At 50.1% G+C, this 13322-nt stretch overlaps 1 long non-coding RNA gene across 1 annotated transcript in view; it reads right to left on the minus strand.

The window, feature by feature from the left end:
• Nucleotides 1-525: 525 nt before the first annotated feature.
• LOC138249269 (uncharacterized) overlaps nucleotides 526-13322 on the minus strand; it is a 193572-nt gene continuing 180775 nt past the window's right edge. Inside the window, exon 4 of the long non-coding RNA XR_011194818.1 lies at nucleotides 526-743. This is a non-coding gene — a long non-coding RNA (uncharacterized lncRNA). The remainder of the gene's footprint in view (nucleotides 744-13322) is intronic.

The raw sequence follows: 13322 nt of genomic DNA on the forward strand, positions 1-13322 counted from the left end.
GTCCCTGGGGTGGGTCCCTCCATCCTTGGGGGTCCTCCTGGGGTGGGCAAGGGTGGCAGGGGGGGTCCCTGGGGGCATGGGAGGGCACCTGTGGGCTCATTTTGAGCCCACAGGCCCCTTAACGCCTGCCCTGAGCAGGCGTTAAAAAGTGGCGCAAATGCGCCGTTTTTAGCCACGCCAACTCCCGGGCGTCTCTTTTGCCCGGGAGTATAAATACCACGTAAAGGCCTGGGAGTCATTTTTTAGACGGGAACGCCTCCCTTGCATATCATTAACGCAAGGAAGGGGTTCACTCTAAAAAATGACGCACATTCCGGGAACTTTGGCGCTATTCGCCTCTAACGCCATAGTATAAATATGGCGTTAGTTGGCGTTAGTTTTGCGTCGAAATTGCGTCAAAAAAAACGACGCAATTTCGGCGCAAACGGAGTATAAATATGGCCCATAATGAAAAATTTCCTAGCTATCGTGAAGGAAAGTTTCAATTCTATTAAGGACACGGAGGCGAGGACTATGCAGTCCTTTCTCCACTTTATTAACAACAGCAGGTTCAAAGTTCAAACATGTTCAAACAACAAAATAAACTTCAAACCCCATGATTCCCACAAGTAACCATGAGGACCCATAACCAATCCAATGTTCATAACGAGGAGTATATATATAACTGACGGGCACAGTCCTTCCTCTTCTTCACTGAAGCAAGTTAAGGAACTCGCAACTTCATTCTCCTTTGGAATCGCCTCCTACAAAATAAGGAAGAGATCAAACACAGGAACAGATATACCTCGTAAGCAATACTCCTACCAGAATATCCAAACATGTTAATAAACAGAATAAAATACATTAGGAAACATAATGAGGAACAAGGTCATACAAATTGAGTCGTCAATCGTATGTATAAAACCAACAAAATCTTCACAGATAAGAAAAATACCACTGACCTGCAAAGAAGGATCTCACAGAAACAACCTGTAACTCAACCTCGGGTGGGTAATATTGTTACAGTATAAGGGAGGGATAATCCTCGCCTCTGTGTCCTTAATAGAATTGAAAGTTTCCTTCACGATAGCTAGGAACTTTTTCATTCTATATCAGGACCGGAGGTGAAGATTATGCAGGTTCAAAGCTTACTCACCACCAACGATGCAGCTTCATGGAGCGGTTTAAAATAGAATTTCTTAAAAACCGACTCCGAGGACCAATTCGCTGAATTCATGATGTCCTCCAATTTCCCACCGACCATAATGGCCTTGGAAGCCATCGCACCTCTAGTGGAATGAGCCCCAAAACACCGAGGGCCATATTTATACTTTTTGATGCAAAACTGCGCTAACGCAGTTTTGCGTCAAAAAAATTAGCGCCGGCTAACGCCATTCTGAAGCGCCATGCGGGCGCTGTATATATTCAATGACGTTAGCCGGCGTTAGCCGCCGGCGCTGCCTGGTGTGCGTGAAAACAAAATGACGTACACCAGGCAGCGCCGGCGTAGGGGAATATGGAGCTTGGGCGCCAAAAAATGGGGCAAGTCAGGCTGAGGCAAATTTTTCGCCTCAACCCGATTTGCGCCATTTTTTTCGACTCCCAACCCCCATTGAAATGACTCCTGTCTTAGCAAAGACAGGAGTCATGCCCCCTTGCCCAATAGCCATGCCCAGGGGACTTCTGTCCCCTGGGCATGGTCATTGGGCATAGTGGCATGTAGGGGGGCACAAATCAGGCCCCCCTATGCCACAAAAAAATAAAAATAAAATACTTACCTGAACTTACCTTAATGTCCCTGGGATGGGTCCCTCCAGCCTTGGGTGTCCTCCTGGGGTGGGCAAGGGCGGCAGGGGGTGTCCCTGGGGGCATGGGAGGGCACCTCTGGGCTCCTTCCGAGCCCACAGGTCCCTTAACGCCTGCCCTGACCAGGCGCTAAAAAACGGCGCAAAAGTGGCTGGACGTCATTTTTTTGGACCCGCCAACTCCCGGGCTTGAATTTTGCCCAGGAGTGTAAATACGGTGCACATGCCTCTGAGTCAATTTTTTAGACGGGAACGCCTACCTTGCATATCATTAACGCAAACTAGGTGTCCACGCTAAAAAATGACGCAAACTCCATGGACTTTGGCGCTAGACGCGTCTCACGCCAAAGTATAAATATGGAGTTAGTTTTGCGTCGGAATTGCGAGAAAAAAAATGACGCAATTCCGGCACAAACAGAGTATAAATATGGCCCCGAATGTCAATGCCAGACTCTGACATGACCCAACGAACCCACCTAGCAATGGTAGGAGAAGACACAGCCCTGAACGGTTTCTTGACAGCAATCAAAAGTTGCCTCTCCCCCGGAGGTCTAACCTCCTCCGTGATCGCTTCGTAAGTCTGTAAACATCTTACCACACATAACTTAGGGTGAGAATCAAAACTGGGATAGGAAACAAACCTGGTACCTGTTTTGGTCCGTCTAGAAACAGTGAAGGTAACCCCTTCTGGGGTGAAGACCCGGGTCGACACATCCAAAGTGCGCACGTCTGAAACACGCTTACAAGAAACAAGGCACAAAAACATTGCCAACTTAGCGGAAATCTGCTTCCTGGATAGGTAACGATTCTCTGGCCAAGAGTAGAGGAAATTGAGAACCTTGTTAACATCCCATAACCCCGAGTACCGAGGTTCAGGAGGTCGGGATAAACGAGCCCCTTTCAAGAGCTTACTTACCCAGGGGTGTTCCCCCGCTGGGACATCATTGATCGTATTATGCCCTGCCGAAATAGCAGAGCGAAAAGAGTTAATAGTACAATAACTTAGACCTGAGGTAAAAAGTTCAGCCACAAAATTGACTATGAACTCAACGGGAGGCCCCACGGGATCCACTTCCCTCTCCAGACACCAACGAGCCCATCTGTTCCAGGCCGATCTTTATCGCTTGATGGTACCTGGAGCCCATGACTGTCTGATAAGAGCTGTAGCCTCTCGTGAAAGGCAGACGTTTTCCCAAGGTCCCCTGAAATCCTCCAAGCCATGAGATTGAGGTGACCTTGAAGCACCAAAGGATGATGGCGACCCAGGGGGTCCTGGAGGACTTCCGGAATGCACGAAAGTCTGAGTGGAGCCATCCAAGACAACTCCAGAAGTGTGGGGAACCACGGTTGAGCTTTCCAAATCGGAGATATCAGCATGAGTGACGCCCGCTGACGTCGGACCTGAGCTACCACTCTGGGATTAACAAAAACGGAGGGAAAGCATAACATTGGTCTTTCGACCAATCCTGCAAGAACACGTCCACTGCGTTTGCACCCGGATCGGGCTTCCAACTGAAGTAAATCGGAAGCTGTGCATTCCAACGAGAGGCAAACAGGTCCACAGAACAAGGACCCCAACGATCCATCAGCAACCGAAAGATCTCCGGATCCAGACGCCAAACGCTGGAATCCCTGAGGTAACGGGAATTCCAATCCGCCACCTGATTCTGAGTCCCCGGGAGATATTCCGCTGTAACTGAAAAATGCCTCTGGAGGCAGTAATGCCAGAAATCCTTCGCCAGATCTGCAAAGACCCTGGACCGAGTGCCCCCCAGACTGTTTATGTACTGCCGAGCTATTGTCCATCCGAAGAAGGACACAACAGGAAATATTGTCTCGTGTCAAGGACCGAATCGCAAACGACCAAGCAAGAAGCTCTAGGCAACTGATGTGAAGGTTCAGCTCCTCCGAAGTCCACTGACCTCCCATGGAGATCTGACCACACCTGGCTCCCCAGCCCAGTCTGCTGGCATCCGATTCTATCACCAGGTCGGGGAGAGAACCAAAGATGGCCTTGCCATTCCATGCATCCATGTGGCTCAACCACCATTGCATCTCCAAACGAGCCTCCGAAGAGAGCTCCACTAGAGCTGAATAGGTATGACCTTTCCAAAGATAAGAGGCTTTCAGCCGTTGCAGGGCCCTGTAATGGAAGGGACCCGGAAAGATGGCCTGTATAGAAGACGACAGAAGCCCCACAATCCTGGCAATCTGCCGGAGGGATTTCCTGTCTCTGCGGAGCACCTTGGAAATCTCCTTTTTGATCTTGGAGACCTTGTGTTCTGGAAGTTTCAACGTTGCGGACGTCATGTCCACTACAAAACCCCAAAACGTCGTGGACTGAGACGGGCACAGAGAGGACTTCTCCGTGTTGATCAGGAAACCCAAGTCCTGCAGCAACACAATAGTCATGTTCGCGTAACACAACAGCTGAGACTTGGACTGGTCCATCAAAAGGATGTCGTCCAAGTAAATAATCAGTCTGACACCCTAAGGCCCATATTTATACTTTTTGACGCTAAACTGCGCTAACGCAGTTTAGCGTCAAAAAGTTTTGCGCCGGCTAACGCCATTCTGAAGCGCCATGCGGGCGCCGTATTTATTGAATGGCGTTAGCCGGCGCAAGCAGACCGGCGCTGCCTGGTGTGCGCGAGAAAAACCACGTACACCAGGCAGCGCCGGCGTAGGGGGAAAATGGCGCATGGGCGTCTTAAATGGGGCAAGTCAGGTTACGTCGAAAAAATCGTCGTAACCCAACTTGCGCCATTTATTTTCGACGCCCATCCCCCATCAACATGACTCCTATCATTGTAAAGATAGGAGTCATGCCCCCTTGCCCAATGGCCATGCCCAGGGGACTTCTGTCCCCTGGGCATGGTCATTGGGCATAGTGGCATGTAGGGGGGCACAAATCAGGCCCCCCTATGCCACAAAAAAATTATTAAAAAAAAATAAAAAAATACTTACCTGAATGTCCCTGGGGTGGGTCCCTCCAGCCTTGGGTGTCCTCCTGGGGTGGGCAAGGGTGGCAGGGGGGGTCCCTGGGGGCAGGGGAGGGCACTCTGGGCTCATTTTGAGCCCACTTGTCCCTTAACGCCATGCCTGACCCAGGCGTTAAAAAGCGGCGCAAATGCGCCGTTTTTAGCCACGCCCACTCCCGGGCGTCTCTTTTGCCCGGGAGTATAAATACCACGTAAAGGCCTGGGAGTCATTTTTTAGACGGGAACGCCTCCCTTGCATATCATTAACGCAAGGAAGGGGTTCACGCTAAAAAATTACGCACATTCCGGGAACTTTGGCGCTATTCGCCTCTAACGCCATAGTATAAATATGGCGTTAGTTGGCGTTAGTTTTGCGTCGAAATTGCGTAAAAAAAAACGACGCAATTTCGGCGCAAACGGAGTATAAATATGGCCCTAAGTCCGCAGAAACTCGACTACCGGCTTCAGCAACTTCGTGAAGCACCAAGGTGCTGAAGAAAGGCCAAACGGGAGACACGTGAACTCGTAAATCTGGTTCCTCCATTGAAACTGCAGAAAACGGCAGTGAGGAGGATAGATGGGGACCGTAAGATAAGCATCTTTGAGATCCAAACGGAGTCCCCTTGACACAAAAGATCCCTGAGGAGATGGATTCCCTCCATCTTGAAATGACGATAAACCACCCATTCATTGAACGCCTTGAGGTTTATCACCGGACGGAAACCCTTGTCCTTCTTTTCAACCAGAAAAATGTCGCTCAGGAACCCCCTCGAATGGAGAGGAGTCGGAACAACTGCCCCTTTGCCCAGAAGAAGTTGGACCTCTGAATCGATCAATTGGGAGTCCTGCACGCTGAACCGAATGGGAGGAGGGAGAACCGGTTGAACAGGGGTGCCATAGAACTCTATGTGGAACCCCGACACTGTCTCCAAAACCCAAGGGTCGGACGTAAGCCGGGCCCAATTTCTTGCGAAGAGAGCAAGTCTGCCTCCTAGATCTTGAGGGGAAAAAAGGGGGGTGCTCACCTGTGCTTCCTTCCTGTAAATTGGAGTTGCCTCTGTGGAAACGCGAGGAGCGTCCTCGGCCAGAGCCTCTGTTGGGAAAGAAGGTCCCCTGACGGCCATCGTTCCAACCGTTATTCCGCTTGCCTTGGGCTCTGGAGGGGCCTGACTGTTGGGATCGACCGGAGGAGCGACCCCTTCCTCGTCCGGCCCCGGCAAAAACCTTCCCGGGGAAGATCGTGCGCATGGAAGACTGCACTTTATCCAAGGCGGAGAATGTGGACACAAGTCTCCCAAGCTCCTTCACGAAGGGGTCGCCCAAGAGATTGCCCTGGGCTATCGCACCAGCCTCAGACGAACGCTGTCTCTCAGTAGAGATGGCACAATTGGCGTTGCCCGAGAGACAAACCACCCTTTGTGCCCATCCTGCAACCAAATCCATCTGCAACGGCTCCCCTGAGGTCTTAGCTGAATCCGCCAATTCAATAATCTTAGTCAATGGACCCAACACGTCTAACAGTTTATCTTGGCAAGACCGCCAAGAGCGATCGATCCCTTTCTTAGGATCGGTCATGTACTTTGAAAAGAAACTGCATAGCTTGGGATCCAGCATGGGTGTTGCCGCCACCTTGTCCCCAAGTGCAGGCCTGGGACATTCCGCCCGCAAACGGGCCCGAACCTCTTGCTCCAAAGGATGGCGGATAGCTTTAGCCACATAGGCCACTACCTTAGGATTGGGGACCCATTCGGAGGACCGAGGATGGTAGATGTCCTCTGGGTCGAACATATCCGAGTCCCAACCTTCTTCCTCAACACTAGAGGTGTTCGCAGATGGGCGCCAAGGTCTACCCATGATGCGACCCTCTTCGGATGAGCCCTCGTCATCGGAGTCACCCCCCCCCAAATGGGGTGATCCCACAAAGGGATCCAGTGCCAGGGCAGCAGTGCTGCCATGCTCTCCGGGCGAAACACCCTCCCAGCAGGGTACAGGGTCTAGCGTTCGTGCACTCTTACAGAAGGCTTCCCTTAACCGGGCAAAACCTTCCAGGTGCCCCACGTCACGCTTCCTGGAGGAAGAAGGAGTCCTAGAGGTACTAGGCCAAGGGTCCAAATCCCCCAAAACACTAGGGGCCATATTTATACTTTTTGACGCAAAACTGCGCTAACGCAGTTTTGCGTCAAAAAAATTAGCGCCGGCTAACGCCATTCTGAAGCGCCATGCGGGCGCCGTATTTAATCAATGACGTTAGCCGGCGTTAGCCGCCGGCGCTGACTGGTGTGCGTGGAAAAAAACGACGTACACCAGGCACGTCGGCGTAGGGGGATATGGGGCTTGGGCGTCAAGAAATGGGGCAAGTCAGGTTGAGGCAATTTTTTCGCCTCAACCCGATTTGCGCCATTTTTTCCGACTCCCAACCCCCATAGAAATGACTCCTGTCTTGGAGCCATGCCCCCTTGCCCAATGGCCATGCCCAGGGGACTTATGTCCCCTGGGCATGGTCATTGGGCATAGTGGCATGTAGGGGGGCACAAATCAGGCCCCCCTATGCCACAAAAAAAATAAAAATAAAACACTTACCTGAACTTACCTTAATGTCCCTGGGATGGGTCCCTCCAGCCTTGGGTGTCCTCCTGGGGTGGGCAAGGGTGACAGGGGGTGTCCCTGGGGGCATGGGAGGGCACCTCTGGGCTCCTTCAGAGCCCACAGGTCCCTTAACGCCTGCCTTTTGCAGGCGCTAAAAAACAGCGCAAAAGCGGCCGTACGTCATTTTTTTTGACCCGCCCACTCCCGGGCGTGAATTTTGCCTGGGAGTATAAATCCGACGCACATGCCTCGGAGTCGATTTTTTAGACGTGAACGCCTACCTTGCATCTCATTAACGCAAAGTAGGTGTCCACGATAAAAAATGACGCAAACTCCATGGACTTTGGCGCTAGACGCGTCTAACGCCAAAGTATAAATATGGAGTTAGCTTTGCGTCGAAATTGCGTAAAAAAAAACGACGCAATTCCGGCGCAAACGGAGTATAAATATGCCCCTAGATGAGTTGGACACCTTGGCCCATATTTATACTTTTTGACGCACAACTGCGCCAACGCAGTTGTGCGTCAAAAATTTTACCGACGGCTAACGCCATTCCAAAGCGCCATGAGGGCGCCTTATTTATTGAATGACGTTAGTCGGCGCTGCGGACTGGTGTGCGTCCAAAAAAATGACTCACACCAGGCAGCGCCGTTCGAAGGGGAAAATGGAGGTTGGGCGTCAAAAAATGGGGCAAGTCAGGTCTGAGGCAAAATTCAGGCCTCAACCCGATTTGCGCCATTTTTTTTTACGCCCAACCTCCATTGACATGACTCCTGTCTTAGCAAAGACAGGAGTCATGCCCCCTTGCCCAATGGCCATGCCCAGGGGACTTATGTCCCCTGGGCATGGTCATTGGGTATAGTGGCATGTAGGGGGGCCCAAATCAGGCCCCCCTATGCCACAAAAAAAAAACAAAAAAAAATACTTACCCCAACTTACCTCAACTTCCCTGGGATGGGTCCCTCCATCCTTGGGTGTCCTCCTGAGGTGGGCAAGGGTGGCATGGGGTGTCCCTGGGGGCATGGGAGGGCACCTCTGGGCTCCTTCTGAGCCCACAGGTCCCTTAACGCCTGCCCTGACCCAGGCGTTAAAAAACGGCGCCCATCAGGCTGGGCGCCGTTTTTTAAGGCCTGCCCCCTCCTGTGCGTCAAAATGACGTCAGAGTATAAATATGGGGCACAGGCCTTAAAGTCATTTTTTGGAAGGGAACGCCTACCTTGCATATAATTAACGCAAGGCTAGTTCCCCCTTCCAAAAAATGACGCACATGGTGGAACTTTGACGCCCGCGGGGTCGGATGTCAAAGTATAAATATGGGGCAGGGTTTGCGCCGATTGTGTGTCAAAAAATTTTACGCACATTCGGCGCAAACAGAGTATAAATATGCCCCCTTATGCATAAGTTTGTCCACTCTATCTTGCAGGGGTGCCAAGGCTTTCGCCACCACCTGCGAAACCAGTCTGTCTATACCCTCAGGAAGATGGCGCTGAGGAGGCCAAACTTCCTCCGACCCCAAAGATGGGGCATAGGCATGGTCATGGAAAGAGTCCATTGAAGACATCACACCCAAAAAACAACAAACCCCAACACTAAAATACCACAGAGGAAGGACCCAGGGCCAGACCAGAGCAAATGCATCACCTACCCCACAAAGGGGAGTCAATGAAAAGGGTGAGAGCACCAACGGATAACGCCCAACCTACTTTAACTGGGCAGCCCCCTTGCCCTGCTCCAGATTGTAAAGTCAGTCCTCCTTATGGACATTGGGGGCCATGACATTTGCGCCATTTTTTTAAACTCCCAACCCCCATTGAAATGACTCCTGTCATGCCCCCTTGCCCAATAGCCATGCCCAGGGGACTTCTGTCCCCTGGGCATGGTCATTGGGCATAGTGGCATGTAGAGGGGCACAAATCAGGCCACCCTATGCCACAAAAAAAAAAAAATTACTTACCTGAACTTACTTTATGTTCCCTGGGATGGGTCCCTCCATCCTTAGGCGTCCTCCTGGGGTGGGCAAGGGTGACAGAGAGGGTCCTTGGGGGCACCTCTTGGCTCCTTCCGAGCCCACAGATCCCTTTCATTAACGCCTGATGACTAAAGATTATAAATGAAGCATAAAATTATACTTTCTATTATCACCATAACATGAGATCTCATTTCCTACAAGAGATCCTCCAAAAATTTCCTTCATCAGAGCCATACATAATGCAACTGAATCCAGAACAATTAGCGATTCACCGAATCCACTTAGCAAACGATGAATATTTTAAAAAGAGGCTATATAATTTTTTCCTTTAGACAACTAGGACGGTATTACCAGATGGTCTGCAACGTTATAAAGGGAAGCTGATTAATATGGTAAATGATAGATGCAAAATCAATCTCTAATAAGTTTTGGCAACTGTCATTCGCTGTGGCGGCTGTTTTGTTCTTGCACACACTGCATTATTGGTAAACTGGATTTACCATATCATCTGTACACTAGCCTCCGATACTTCCGGCGGACTAAATACTGTAATTCCGCTGAGCGCCGACAGAGGGCCTCGCCCGACATCACGTTGTCAACGAACCCCTCGGGCTAGCTTCGACCTAAGCTCTATTAGACAGCGATGACTTCTCCTCTGGAGCCCCGCCCACTCTAGGTGTTGCAATCCTCGGCCCCGCCTCGGGATGAGCAGGCAGAAGCAGCAGAGCTAGGAGTGATCGGCATGGGCAGACAGAAGCAGCAGAGCTAGGAGTTGCTTCTTCCCTCGTCAGGGCTGCTTCTTGTAAAACCTGTGTTTTGTTTTGGCTTTGGGGGTTGATGTTCACTGTTTCGCTATTGCTGATCTGCTGATAGGGTTGTCACAGCTCCGTTTTTTTTACCGGCATGACCAGTATTTTAATGTACCTACTGGTACAAAAATTAGAAAAATCAACCAATGCCCTTTTTTCAGCTTATTAGTGTGAAGGACACTTTATAATGAACAGAACCTCGCACTTATGTCTATGTAACACTATTACCTTTAAAAAAAGTTTCCTTCCTGCGTAATCTCTTGGCATGGAGAGTACTTACAACAACTGCAGAGCTCGTGTAGTGCTCCTGCACACTGTAGTGTTGTGACACTATGCAGCTTATTCAGAGCAGGCCTTTGCTAAGAAAGCGCCCTGGGCATGGGCGGAGAGAAATCGGGCGCCCTAACTGGTGTTAGTAAATTGAGGCCCATATTTATACTTTTTGACGCTAAACTGCGCTAACGCAGTTTAGCGGCAAAAAATTTTGCGCCGTCTAACGCCATTCTGAAGCGCCATGCGGGCGCCGTATTTATGGAATGGCGTTAGCCGGCGCAAGCAGACCGGCGCTGCCTGGTTTGCGTGGAAAAAAACCACGTACACCAGACAGCGCCGGCGTAGGGGGAAAATGGCGTATGGGCGTCTTAAAATGGGGCAAGTCAGATTACGTCGAAAAAATCGTCGTAACCCGACTTGCGCCATTTTTTTTCGACGCCCATCCCCCATCAACATGACTCCTATCATTGTAAAGATAGGAGTCATGCCCCCTTGCCCAATGGCCATGCCCAGGGGACTTATGTCCCCTGGGCATGGTCATTGGGCATAGTGGCATGTAGGGGGGCACAAATAAGGCCCCCCTATGCCACAAAAAATAAAAAATAAAATACTTACCTGAACTTACCTTAATGTCCATGGGATGGGTCCCTCCGTCCTTGGGTGTCCTCCTGGGGTGGGCAAGGGTGGCAGGGGGGGTCCCTGGGGGCAGGGGAGGGCACTCTGGGCTCATTTTGAGCCCACTTGTCCCTTAACGCCATCCCTGACCCAGGCGTTAAAAAGCGGCGCAAATGCGCCGTTTTTGGCCACGCCCACTCCCGGGCGTCATTTTTGCCCGGGAGTATAAATTCCACGTAAAGGCCTGGGAGTCATTTTTTAAGACGGGAACGCCTCCCTTGCATATCATTAACGCAAGGAAGGGGTTCACGCTAAAAAATGACGCTCACTCCGGGCACTTTGGCGCCCGAAGCGTCTAACGCCATAGTATAAATATGGCGTTAGTTGGCGTTAGTTTAGCGTCGAATTTGCGTCGAAAAAAACGACGCAAATTCGGCGCAACCAGAGTATAAATATGGCCCTGAATGAGGCAGCAGGGAGACCCTTTTGTGTTCATTGGTCAGTACCTGGATGAGCAGCAACTGGCCCATGAACGAAAACATCCTCGGACCTCCCCAGCTCAACTAAATCTCCGATCACGCAGATGATGATGGTTTTCTTGATGTGTGTCAGCAGGGGTGAGAGGGTAAAGGGGGGCCAAGGGAGGGGGCTAAAGGAATGTTAAAAACATCGCCCACTGTATAATAATGAAGGACTAAAACCACATTGAACTGGCAAATCAGACAGAAATGAACAAGCAGGGACAAGGCTGGAGCAAGATGAGAGGGGCGCTGCTGTTGGCATAACTAATGCTCACAGCCCCTTTAGCCACTCAGAATATTGGTGCCTCTGGCCTGGGCCCAGCTCGCCCATGCTAAAGGCCAGACTTGGTATATTTTTTGAGAGGCTTCCAGCGCCGGAGCGTCACTTTTTGTGATGCTCCAGTGACGCAAATCTCTCAGCCACATCTATGAGGCCAGGCAAAGCAACTTTGTGTGGCTTTGAACGGCCTCAAGGCTATTGAGTAAGGCAACACTGTGCAAGTTGCTGCGTTGCCTTACTCTTCACCAGGGAGGTGTTCCATGAGCGTTGCAGTGGGTTTACCCATGCAACACCCATGGGTTTTGACCATGCCACAAATTTGCTTTATCACATAAACCAGGGGAAATGCCAAAACCTTATGCCTCCCGAAGTGATGTGTAACAAGGAGAAATATTTTTCATTTTTCCTTGTTTTTTCCTCTTTCTATGTGTGCTGCATTCTGCCTCTCTGGATTGTTTTTGTGCAGGAAGTTGCTCCTCCTGCAGAAAACAATCCTGCATGCAATGCAGGCACCCTTGCACAGTGGTGCAAGGGTGCTTGTGTTTCTGCTAGACTTCCAAAATAGCGACAGCGCAGGGGGAAAGGACAGAAATGCACTGTATTGCATAAATATGGTGCATTCCTATCTTTTCACTTTAGTGTAGGGCAGGGCAGCAAGATGACTTGCAGCGCTGCCCTACTTTAAAACCCCATCAATAAGCCTGTGTGCGCTAGGACCCTTGTGGTTCTGGGTGGATTCAACAGAGGAATTACATAATTAGCTAGGAGGTATTAAGGTGTGGTTATTAACAATTATGACATAATCAGAGTGGGGTGTGTGATCGTATGCCGAGGAATAAATATGTCTGTTACAGAACTCTGAGTGTGGCATGTTCATTTGCATGTTCCCGAGCTGGGGAGGATGCTACAACTGGCGATGAGTAGGGGATAAGTGCCCAGAAGAAACAAGACTGCCTTTGTCTTGGTACTTTATTCCAGGTATTATTGAGTTTGATTTTGGTACCTTGCCTGGGGACGTATATTTTAGCTTAGCCTGTGCCCTTTTACCAGATAATGTGTTCTATTTTCATTAGTTCATTTTATTTATCTTAGAATAGCTTGTTTTTAGTGTTTTAATTTTCATAAACAGCTGTTATTCTGTGAGAGGGTTATTATAATTATTATGCATGACATTTTCTCATGTTCCTTGACCATGGTTGACAGGGAGCAGTACGAGACTGACACAAAATAATATTTGGTATTGCTGCCACAAGAACGCGCAGACAATCTAACACTTATGTACATGCCCATTTCAGGCCTATTTCGCAGAACAGTACATGTGTTCTTATAAACACACCATGTGGGCCATAAGAGGGCAGAGAGTGGTCGTTCTGACCAGGATTTCCATCTATGCTGCATGCTATTTTACAGCTGACCTCTGACTTGTCTCTGTTAGCCAGCTAGAGAGACGAAGGGCAGACCTTCATTGTAAGGTAATGGCGGTGGGTGCTCCTCTCACGGACTA

The sequence above is a fragment of the Pleurodeles waltl genome, chromosome 8 (assembly GCF_031143425.1).
Source record: "Pleurodeles waltl isolate 20211129_DDA chromosome 8, aPleWal1.hap1.20221129, whole genome shotgun sequence".
NCBI lineage: Eukaryota > Metazoa > Chordata > Amphibia > Caudata > Salamandridae > Pleurodeles > Pleurodeles waltl.